The sequence below is a fragment of the Belonocnema kinseyi genome, chromosome 1 (genome assembly GCF_010883055.1).
Source record: "Belonocnema kinseyi isolate 2016_QV_RU_SX_M_011 chromosome 1, B_treatae_v1, whole genome shotgun sequence".
Taxonomy (NCBI): domain Eukaryota; kingdom Metazoa; phylum Arthropoda; class Insecta; order Hymenoptera; family Cynipidae; genus Belonocnema; species Belonocnema kinseyi.
Window position 1 is genome coordinate 142,008,358 of NC_046657.1, and position 11,409 is coordinate 142,019,766.

Genomic DNA, 11,409 nt, shown 5'->3' on the forward strand with positions numbered 1-11,409 from the left:
TATAATTTCACTTGGAACAGGCAAGTTTTTACTTAGAACGGAAATTTTTAATGAATTAGAAGAAAAATTTAGAAGAAAGCAATTTAAAAAAATTCGTCTTCCTACTCATAATTCAAAAGAAGAAGTATTTTTAAATTATAATGTAAATTTTTTACATTGTTTGTTACAAATTCATCTGTTTTTATTTGAAAATGATTCAACTAAATGATTAAAAGTTTAATTTTTTGGTTAAAAATGATTTTTTTTTGGTTAAAGTGTAATATGTAATTAGCCTCAGCTTTCTCCTTTGAATATGCAGCCTATATATTAAAGGGAATTAGGGTCGCTAAGTTAGTTCTAATCTTGACTTGACTTTACAACTATACGAAATAAAGGCACGTGATATCTCGCTAAAGATATAACATATTTTAAAAAACACCTTGGAGCCTTTTTCACCATAACATTTTGGCGATCCTGCCAGGATCCGTTTAGAGAATACTTCGAAGGAAAGCATTCTCTACGGAGAAACATTAAAGTCTTTCCCTTCTTATAAGTGACGGAAACCTGGAAAACGAAGAGAATAAAAATCTACAAAATTCAATAAAAAAGAACTCCGGACTGTACTACGGACAGCCCGAAAACATTGAGCCATACTACTGCTATTGAAACTAGTGTCTGAAGTTCAGTAGGGCCTATTCTACGTAGAATTGTAGTAGGAAAACTCAGGAAAATAAGACTGAACGAGGCTCGCAATCAGGCAGAAGAGGCACCTGCCTAGCTACAAGAAACTGATCGAGTTAGCCACACCCGATTCAACAGGTATCAGCAGTAACAGCTTGGAGACAAGTTACCAGTAAGTTTTTTTTAGTAATTAAGACTGAAACTGTAAAGAGTATAAATCCTCTTTGTAGTCTGAGGAAGGTAACAAACCTGAAATAACATCTTTCTTGTTTGGTGAGGTAAAGTTTTACAATTTCCTGTAGGGTATACTCCTGGTGCTCCAGAGCACTGCCCTTCGTCAAAAATACAAATAAACTACTTTAAAATCGTCAGTATTGTAGTAGAACGATACGACGCATTTTATTGTATTAAAGGACAAGGTCCAAACTACACAAAAGTGTCATGCGATAATTACACCCGACAAATTAGAAACTAAGTACACTCACACTGATAGAGTAGAGCATTAGAGAAACTTCCATTCTGGGTTATCGGATACCATTAACGTACGCGACGGACGATTCCGACAGTGACTTCTACGAACCACAGTACATTACGGCAATGGTCTCCCCCGCCCCCACTCGCGCACAGTCTCCCTCAAGGGAAGAAATTCCAGCATTCTTACTCAAAGCAATTGAAGAAATTAGAAAAAGCATAAGCACTCTGGTTATAAATCAATCAGCGGCAGCAGAAAATATCTCCATATTAGCACTGAAGATAAAGATTCGGATGACGAACAAGTCGAAACGAGATTAAAAATCAGAAAAGAATTTATTTTGAGAAGTCGGCAACAACCAGGACCTAAAACACAACACCGGCACGAGGGGATACCAGCTAAAGATATCATTAGAGCCATTAAACCTATAAATGTGCAAGAAGATACGGGCATGGAAGATTTTATTAAATTAGAAATGAGGACAAAAAGTCAGTGTTCCCAACCACAACTATTACTAGATTTTATTTTAGCTAGAAAAATCACTGGTAATGCTGACAAAGCCATACGCTAGACCCCTATAAATACTTTCAACGATTTGTATGAAGCCCTAAGACAAAATTTAAAGCAAACGGGTTCGATTTTAACCATTAAAAGTAAAATGGAATCGTGTAAGCAGGAACCAAATAAAACTATCCAGAACTTTTCTTTACGCTTTAAACAAATACTGTATGAATTAAACTACGCGGTAAAAGCATCCTCAGAAGCGACTGAAAGACAACTCAGATTAGAAATCGAAGAAAAAGAGGCAATCAATTGGTATATGCTAAACCTAAAACGAGAAATTGGAATTCAGGTACGGGAAATGAAGCTAACAGCATTAATGGAATGCCAAAAAGAGGCAGCAGAGTATGAAACCTGGCTAAAGGAATCACAGCCCATTCGAAATACGCCAATAGCACCTCGACCAACCCCAGGTTTATTCAAAGACCTTTGCCACCTCCCAGAATAGCAGCCAATACAACAGCAGCCACCGGAGCTAAAGCCCTAAATCAAAGCCTGCCTTTAGCGGATAGAGCAAAGATGTCTTGCCACAAATGCGGCAAACTAGGCCATTTTGCTTCCCAGTGATTTAGCAAACAAAATTTTCATTAAGATCAATTCCCGACAAGACCGATACAAGTAAGAAACATCCAGGAAGAAGAATTCTTAGAGAACCAGGATATGACGGAAGAAGAAATTCTGGAACACTAGGACTACCTGGAAGAAGCAGAATTAATAAAGTTTCCGGAAGACTACAATCCATCAAGGGAAGAGGATGTAGAGGAGAGTCTAGGTTACTAGTTGACTCCGAAGTAGCCAGAAACGTAATAAAAAAATTCGATACCCCAAATTTTAAATAAAATCAAATACTCAAAGAAATTTCAAATGGGAAATGATAACCAGGAATCCCATGAAGCTGTATATTTAAACTATTTCGAAAAAAACATTTATTCCACATAGTAGATCAAAACTTTCCATTGCCCGAAGACGGAATACTAGGACTAACCTTCTTCAAAAAATTCCCCAAGTACGCTCTAACGCCAACACACTTGATAATTGAAAATAAAAAGTTACCCTTACATGATGTCGGGGAATTCGTAGCACCTATAGAAACCAAAATATGCCGAATTAAGTGTGTGAAAGACCATATAGATATCTGGATTGAAAGCCAAGATAATATCCCTGACGGATTATATACGATTAAAAATAACGAGATACAGGTACCATTTTTTAATTACTCAAGAAAACTAACTAAAATACCCGATGAAATTAAATACGAAAAGATAAAGACAGTGAAGACTACTCCACTTGAATCGAAAACGAAAAATCCCCACAATACTCAAGACCCATTGCAAACACAATTAAAAACGTCTAATATCAAGCACATGGAAAAAGAAAACCAAGAGACAATAAAGAAAATCTTACTAAAATACAAACAGGCGTTTGTACTACCCAGAGACCCACTGCCATGCACAATGTTTACCGAGCATGATATTATCCTAAACTCAGGTAAAGTAATCAACCTTACATCACATAAATTACCTGAAAAACATAGAGAATTTTCTCTAGAGGAGACTCAAAAACTATTGGATAAAAAGATAAGACACTCACAATCCCCTTTCAACTCAACATTATGGATTGTTACCAAAAAAGGGGGGAAATTGAGCATGGTCATAGACTATAGGCAAATTAATAAAGATACAGATCAGGACGCTTATCCTTTACTAATGATGGACGACATCCTGGCCCAGCTTGGAAAAGCAAAATTCTTTTCAGCACTTGACCTAAGTGCTGGTTTTCACCAAATACCAATGAAAGAGGAATGTAAAAAGTACACTGCCTTTTCGACACAACTAGAACACTTCGAATATAATCGAATGCCCTTTGGCTTGAAAAATGCTCCGGTCACATTCAGAGAATGATGGACAGAGCATTTCAAGGCCTCATTGGAGGAATTTGCTTAGTTTATATCGATGACATAGTCATATTTGAAAACACAGTTCAAGAGCACAATAATAACCTTGAACTGGTTCTACAACGTATCATTGATTTAGGACTAAAATTAGAGCCTACAAAATGTGAATATTTGAAACCAGAATTGTATATTTGTATACTGACTTTATGCAATGGCGATTAAATCCTATTCCAGGAAAAATCAAGATAAAACCAAACGCAATAGGAAAATTATGGACAACATTAAAAAAGGAAGACTTGCCAAAATTTGATGAAGAACAATGGTTAAGAAAATTAGGCCAACTCATTGAAGAAATATTGAGTAAAAACCTAACCATCATTCGCAAGCGTATATGAGATCCTTTAATTTCCCCTTTGGAAAAAGAGTCACTCCAAGAAATGTTAGAATTTCTATCAACATACTACCCAGAAAACTCATTTTCACTGTGCTTCGTCAACACAAGAGAATTTTCAAAGAAGAAAAAGAAGCAATTGTGAAAGAAGCACACGCAAGTCACATGGGCGAACAAAACACTTTAGAAAAGGCACAAAAATTAGGACATTGGACTAATATGGAAAACGATATCAAAAAATATGTAAAACATTGCTCTATTTGTCAACTTAATAGAACGACAAGAATTAAATATTATATGGAGAGTATAATCCCTGATATACCTTTAAAACCAAACGATAAAATAGCCATGGATATATATGGACCTCTCCCAGAAACAATTAAAGATAATAAGTATATACTGAGTATACAAGACCGATTAACCAGATATACAGTACTACTCCCCTTAAAAAATGAAAACACTGAAGATATAAATGAACAATTAATTGATCACTACATTTACACCTTCGGTGCACCAAAAACAATATCAACTGACCAAGGACAAAACTTCATCTCTGACCTAATGCAACAGTTCGAAGAAGCCCTCAAAATTCAACATATCAAAATGACAGCTTTTCACCCACAATCAAACGGAAACATCGAAAGAATGCATTCGACGCTGGGAAATTTAACGAAAACGTCTATGGCAGAAAATAAAAAACAATGGGATGATAACTAAAAATTTATAAATTTTGTCGTAAATACAACAAAAAATCAAACTGCTGGATTCTCACCCTTTGAACTTACCTTCGGAAGAGAACACAATCTACCATCAACCGTCCAGCAAAACACGAATATAACTTACCAAGAATTAATTCGAAAATGGTAGAAAAAGCACGAGATAAATCTATCCAGAGCCAAGGAAAGAATTAGTCTAGAAAATGAAAAGACGAAAAAATACCGCGACGCGAAAAATATAAATCGCCACCCACTGTATAAAGTAGGTCAGTTGGTTAAGGTAAAAAACAATACAAAGACCAACAAACTATATCCCTCCTGGAAAGGTCCTTATAAAATAATTAACATTCTGGACAACAAAGGAAACCCATTATAAGACAAGATATCACTTTGAAGGACAAGCAACTAGCTATCAAAGAATAATCGACTCAGTAGATATCAATATACTGACAAAAAAAGACTGTTTAATATACATTATAAAATTACCGGTATTAAAAAACGAAATCTTAACTATCGAAAGAATAATACCTCTTCCTAATAAACAAAAAGATGGGACTTTTACGAGTATCATATTGGATCATGAATATCTCCTCGCCGGAAGGTACATCTATGTACCAACCGATAAAGAAAGTTTAAGTAAATGTAAATCCGTGGAAGGAATTAAAGTATGCAAGAGACAGCAACCTGAATTCTTGACTTATCAACAGGATACTTGCGACGCTAGTCTTCTTAACACCCAATCTAAAGGTAAATGTAAATTAGAAACATTTTTACTGCAGCCAGAGACTTATATGCCAATTTCAAATGGATATCTAGCTATATTTACTCAAACGGAGAAAATCGACTCGATCTGCCCCAATCATTCAATGAACTCCCAAACCATTAATATAGGAACATTTATAATAACCGGACAAAATTGCAAAATTATGTCGCCAAGAATTCCATTGAATACTAGAAATAACGACTCAAATACGTTACGGAACACACACCTTAGTCCAGAAAACGCCGAAAGCATTTTAAACACGATTTCAAGTCATCACCGAGTTCAAACATGGAAACAAAATGCTTTAGAATGGTTAAGATATTTAGAATACACATATTTAGGTATAATTACCTTCTTGACTATGTATAAAATAGGACTGTTCAACGCTATAATTGATCTTGTAAAACGCCTAATATGCAATGTTTTCTTGTTCGAGTGGTTATGAGAAACTGTTCTAGTTTCTTTATATTTTCCACCCTTTTGAGTTTTATTTTTTCGTTTAAAATTTTCTAGGCTTATGTTTTATCAATGAATTGCTTAGATTTTGCAAAATGTTAAACCAAACTGTAAATATTATTGAGAATCATGCACGGTCTTGCTGGCATATTCAAGTCGGGACAGGGTGAGATTAAACAATTAAAAAACCAAAAGTTCGCGATAAAAAAAATATTTCTCGATTACGAGGAATATCAGGTGAGATCTGAGAAATTCTCGTCTCGACGTGCATCTTTGAAAAAGATATTCAAATTCAATCAAAAACAGTTAAATCAAACGAAATAAGAATCGAATTTTTATCAAAATAGTTGAACTTTCAATCAGAAGGATGGATTTTCAAAAAATTTTGAATTTTTAATAAATAGTTATATTTTTAACTTATAAAATATAAATTTCAAACCAAAAAAATGGAATATTTAAAATTTCAGATAAAAAAACAATTTTAACAAAACCACAACGAATTTCAAGTGAAACCTCAATTTTTAATCAGAGGTGAATCTTAAAAAAAATATAAACCAAGTATTTCGACAAAAATGTTGAATTTTCAAGATAAAAAGGCGAATTATCTACTAAACAGTTGAAATTTTAACCCGAAAATATAATTTTTCCACATAGAGTTAATTTTAACTAAATATATTTGAATTTTTAACGAAAATATAAATGGTCAAACTTTTAAAATTCTACATATTCAATGGCAAATAATCAAACTCCTATTCTTGAAAAAAAGCCATTTATAAAAATTGTATACATAGTACATAAAAGGGGTGAAAATTAAATGAAAATTTTGAAAAAATAAAAATGAGCCCCAGTCGAATTCGGCACGGTCGCTGTAACTGTAACTCAATCGCTAGGAGTGTTTACATCGATAATGCTCAGCCTCAACAAAATTGCTTTCCCGCATTGAAGGCAAGTCACATAAATCAACGGGAACCTTGGACCAACCTTCAAATATGGAAGACATGAATAGAGTTCTGAGCCGGTCATATTACTTTGAGAACGGTAACGAGAACGAGAATATTACCGAAAACATAATCGAGAAATAAATTCTCTGAGAGTTGATGAGAACCTCAGAATTTATTTTCATTAATAGAAAATTGCATTTTTTAGTTGTCTTTTCGTTTGAAAATTCAACTCTTTTTTTTTAAGTTGATCTGCAAGAGCAGAAATTAAATCGTTTTTTGATAAAAATGCAAGTGTTTGGTCAGAAATTAAGCTATTACAATTAAAAATTCATCATTTTTGATTAAAAAATTTGTATTTTGGATTGAAAATTAATTTTTTTTCGTAGAATCTTTTTTTTTACAAAAATTCAATTTTTGATGTTACTGAGCTAACTGGAATCTTTTTTGAATAAAAACTCAACTTTTTTCTAATACAAACTCCTTCAAAACTTAAGATTTGGTTGAATCGCTTTGTTAAGAAGACACTTTTTTCTTCGAGATTTATATATTAAGTTGAAAAATTAACATTTTTGTTCATTAAAAATGTCTATTTTTTGTTAAAATTCAGCTGATTTGTTTGAATTCTAACATTTTCATTTGAAAATTTAAGTAATTAATTAAAAATTTATCATTTTCGTTGAAAATTGAACACATTGGTTTAAAATTTAACTTATTTATTTAAAAATTCAACTACTTAGTTGAAAATTACATTATTTTGTTGGAAATTTCAACTACTCCAATTGAAGATTCACAATTTTGGTTGAAAATTGAACACATTGATTTAAAATTTTACTTAATTATGTGAAAAATCAAGTATTTTGTTGAAAATTCTGATTTTTTTGGTAACAAATACATCATTTTGATTCAAAATTTAACTATTCTATTTGAAGATCATTTAATTTGAATGTTGAAATCATCGGTTTAAAATTTATATTTTTGGTAAAAATTCAAATATTCAATTAAAAATGCATCTATTTCGTTGAAAATATTAACTGAGTAATTCCAAATTAATTTGTTTGTGTGCAAAAGTTATATTTTCTAGTTAAAAATTCGGCTGTTTTGTAGATCACTTGTCTTTTCATCTTAAAAATTGCACCGTAATCTAGGGTACAGATTCCCAATCACTTGGGGTACGAAGTACCTACTACTTAGGGTACGACGTGTCCTCTTCTTGGCGTACGAAATTGTTTATTATTTTGACAGCTTTGCTAATAGTACCGCTCCTCTCTAAATGAAGGTTAAATAGTTTACATGTATGCGCAAGTAAAGAGCTATTTATGGAGCAAAATTGAATAGACCAATCATGTTGCTGCGCGAGAGAGATAGCTAATCCCCCAGTCCCAGTCAGTGGTGGCTGAACGCGGATATCTCTGGCATGCGCAGTAGTTATTCCTGTGTATTTTTAGGTTATGTAATGTCATGTGTCAATTTATATGCATAGGCATATTAAGATTAGTAGAAAAGTAGAGCATATGGATGTGAAATTCCCCACGCATGAAGATGTTCGATATTTAAGATGAAAAGGTCATTCTATACGTGTAATAGTAGCATCCTCAGATTTAACTGAATTAAAAAAAATTAGGAAAACATAAAAATTCAATTTGATCAAAATAAAAACTATTTGATCAAATTTTCTATGACAAGACATTGATCTAGAAAGTTTGAAGTCTTTTTCAAAGCATTACTTTATTATTAAAGTTAAATATTATGATACAATTTCAACATTATTATTATTATTTATAATAATAAGTTCAACTTCAATAATTTAAAAAAACTTATTTAAATTAGAATGAAAAAAACGAGAACTGAATCTATAATTAATTAGGGGCTATAAAACTGTACAATTTAAATAATAATTTTTTTTGTCAATTTTTACATTTATATTCAATTCTCGTACTGTTTGTTGCGTAATTATTTACATGAAAGTAACAGAACCTCGATTTGAACTTCTCGCCAACAAAATACGAAAATTTTTATTTATAACTCGAGCATTTAACCTTTCTTTGGCAATAAATAATGCCTTAAAAATATAATAAACATTCTAAATATTCATGTGTTAGAAAGAGAGATTCGATTAACTAGATTAGTGGGCATCGGAATATCACCCCTGGTAATTTCAATCATGCTCATACCTCAAAGTCTAGTTTCACCAAGTGGAATACGCATACCTTCAACTTTTCTAAGACCATGGCATGCTTGACAACAGCTGACCAAAATTTCAAAACAGTAATATCTGGCCTTTCATAATCCATCTTGTGGCTACTTCATACCATACATACTCGGTATGTAGTACACCAAGTTCGAGAGATATCTGAATCCCTACCACGGTACAGTGAACACCGTTATAATTTTACCTGTAACAAAATATACCCTCAAGTTTTTACTATGTTCTCATCAGAGAAGGTATTAGATTTGTGAAAAATTTGACCCCCCCCCCCTGTTTTTGTCAAATGTCAATGTTTTAAGATCCCCTGAATGCGAAAAACAGGTTTTTACGAATGTGTCCGTCTGTATGCCTGTATGTCCGTCTTTGACGATAACTTAAAAAAATCTATCTATGAGATTGGCCTGTGTTACACTTGTTTAGTGTCCTGAACTAGAGGTCAAGTTCGTTAGCCAGCCATTTTGGATAAAAATTCGAAACGTGGGCACATTTTGAAAATTTTTGAGACCATTTTTTTTTTAAATTCAAAAATACTCTGTACATTTATTTATAGTATTCGAAAGGTATGTTTTAATACGAGTGCAAGTTACGAATTAGAATAATATACATTTATGGGAATGATATAAAATTTAAGGTATAAGCTCGAGTGCGAAGCACGAGATATGTGATGAGAATGTGTTCGTTAAGGCCGAAGGAACTTGAACAAAAGAGAATTCACAATTACAAAATGACTGTTGTCGATTCTTCCACCTTTAGTTTTAAAAATTGTATGCACAAAGATCGAGCGCATAGCGCGAGGTAAATACATTATCGAGCGCGAAGCGCGAGATTAATATATCATCGAGTGCAAGCGGGAGAACCAACAGTTGCGCGCCCCATGCGCGCCCAAACAAGGCGAGCCGCTCGCCTAGCGCTCTATGAGAATGTGCCCGCAATATTTGATATTTGATATTTAACCCATTAATTTTCTTGAATTTGTTAACATTTAAATTTATCGGAAAATTGAATCCTTCGTATTTCAATTATGTATTAAAATGAGGATAAGAACTTTTTTTTGAAACATTCAATTTAGCAGGATGCAGAGCTGCCATCATAGACCAAAGAAAACAGGGTGAATCATTATTTTGAATATTTATAACAGCTTTTTTGTTCTGTATAGGGCAACTGAAATATTTACGATAGATAAAATAAGAAATACTGTACAATTTACGTATATGCTAAAAGATTATCGAAATGATCCTATTTTAGGCTGTTTCTATGAACAAGAGTTACTTAAAGTGTAGAATCCTGATAACTATCTGATTGAAAAAGTGATGAAGAGAAGTGGAAATAAAATATTTGTGAAATGGTTAGTTTTCGATGACTCATATAATAGTTGGATAAATAAGCCTAACTTCTAAGTTATCAACATGTGTTTTTACTGAGATTGTTCTGAATAAAGATATTTTTCATCTTATTTCACGTGTTGATCTTTTATCATGCATATATATACTTGATATATAAATTATTATTATTGAAATAAAAATATGTAACAGCGTTTTCTGAAAATGTGAAGCAAAAAAAAGGAAAAAAGAAGAAAACTCTCCAAGCGTGACTGATCTTATACAACTCCTTTAAAACCAAAATTTTGTCAATTTAAAAAATTTTTTAAATTAAAAAAAAATTATTAACAAATTTCAAACATATATCTATTGAATGTGGTAGTCATAACAATTTCGAGACTCGTACTTACACATATGTTTGAAAAAAGTTACCATTTCGAAATTGAGATTTGCAAATAGTAAGTAATATTATTTTTAACGTTATGAGTCTTCTTCCTCTTATTTCCTATCAATAATAGAATAGTATGAAATTAAATACATAGATAAGATAGATTATTTGCAATTAAAAATTTTTTTTTTATTGTGACGTATTCATATGGTATTATATTCATAAGGAGTTTCTTCTTTTACATACATGAAAAAGTATATTGGATTATATTTTAAATATATGACTAACTATTGTGAACAGATAATGTTTGTTTTTTATATCAAATAAATATTTATTCTAAAACATTTTAGGCATATTGCACTTAAATGATATAGAGCATACTCATAATGTTATAATTCATACAGATCTCCTTATTTTTTCTCAAACACATGTAGAGTTCTATTGTTTTTTTTTAATAAGAAGGTGAACCCTGATAATTTACAATTTCAGAGCTTATTTTTTTCAAACTAAAAGTTATTAATTCGAAAAACCATTTATCAGCTATCACTGAATTGATACTTGGACATTGTTTTCTCAAAACATACGTCAATACTGCCGCAATTAGAGAAAGCACCGTTAACTTTACTTTTTTTTTTGATTTTT

The 11,409-nt window shown here is 32.1% G+C and overlaps 2 protein-coding genes across 2 annotated transcripts in view; one reads left to right on the forward strand and one right to left on the reverse strand.

Annotated features, from left to right (window-relative positions):
• Nucleotides 1–11,409, reverse strand: part of LOC117176037 — an 82,141-nt gene that overhangs the window by 10,142 nt on the left and 60,590 nt on the right. The window lies entirely within an intron of this gene.
• LOC117176033 (zinc finger MYM-type protein 5-like) overlaps nt 1–11,409 on the forward strand; it is a 39,657-nt gene that overhangs the window by 7,410 nt on the left and 20,838 nt on the right. The window lies entirely within an intron of this gene.